This window comes from Mus caroli, chromosome 3 (genome assembly GCF_900094665.2).
Source record: "Mus caroli chromosome 3, CAROLI_EIJ_v1.1, whole genome shotgun sequence".
Taxonomy (NCBI): Eukaryota; Metazoa; Chordata; class Mammalia; order Rodentia; family Muridae; genus Mus; species Mus caroli.
In genome coordinates, this window is record NC_034572.1 from 57,650,879 (window position 1) to 57,651,901 (window position 1,023).

General features: G+C 41.0%; 1 protein-coding gene across 3 annotated transcripts in view; it reads left to right on the forward strand.

Annotated features, from left to right (window-relative positions):
- Gmps (guanine monophosphate synthase) overlaps nucleotides 1–1,023 on the forward strand; it is a 49,510-nt gene that overhangs the window by 21,238 nt on the left and 27,249 nt on the right. The window lies entirely within an intron of this gene.

The following is a 1,023-nucleotide window of genomic DNA, read 5'->3' on the forward strand; positions in this document are numbered from 1 at the left end:
CTCCTTCCCTCCTTCCCTCTTTCCTTCCCCTTCCCTCTTTCCTTCCCCTTCCCCTTTCCTCCTTTTCCCCTTTTCCCCTTTCCCTTTTCCCTTATTTTCCCTTTTTTCCCCTTTTCCCTTTTTCCCTTTTTTCCCTTTTTCCCCCTTTTTCCCCTTTTTCCCTTTTTTCCCTTTTTTTCCCTTTTTTTTCTCCTTTTCCCTTTTTTTCCCTTCTTTTCCCTTTTTTCCCTTTTCCCTTTTTTTCCCTTTTCCCTTTTCTTTTCTTGATATTTTTGATACAGAGTTTCTCCATGTAACCCTGGCTATCATGGAACTCATTCTGTAGACCAGGCTGGCCTTGAATTCTGCCTCCTGGGTGCTGGGATTAAAGGAATTCGCCACCACTGCCCTGCTAGTCCATCCCCTTTTTATTATTGTTATTATTATTATTATCCCCCCTTCCCCTCACAAGACATAGATTCTCAGTATAAGAGCCCTGGCTGTCCTGGAATTTGTTTTGTAGACTAAAGTGGCCTTGAACTTATGGAGACCCACCTGTCTCTGCTTCTGCTTCTGCCTCCTAAGTGCTGGTATTAAAGATGTGCTCCACCATGTCTGCATGCCCTTTTTATTAAACACAAGACATTTGATTGCACTGCGTTCTTCTAATATTTTGCCTTTCATCTTTCTTGTCCTTCTCTAATTCACCCATTCAAATATGTATAAGTATCAATGTTTCATATTTTATTCCACCATGCCCTAACTCCTATGTTGTTGCTACTGTTTTTGTATTTTGTTTTTTTGTTTTTGTTTTTTTTTTTTACCTGCAACGGCTTTTAAATCTCAAAGTACCTTTGTAGCTGGTCTGACTTAAGTATTAAAGAAAAATTTCTCGGCCGGGCGGTGGTGGCGCACGCCTTTAATCCCAGCACTCGGGAGGCAGAATTCAAGGCCAGCCTGGTCTACAAAGTGAGTTCCAGGACAGCCAGGGCTATACAGAGAAACCCTGTCTCAAAAAAAAAAAGAAAAAAAGAAAAAAAAAAA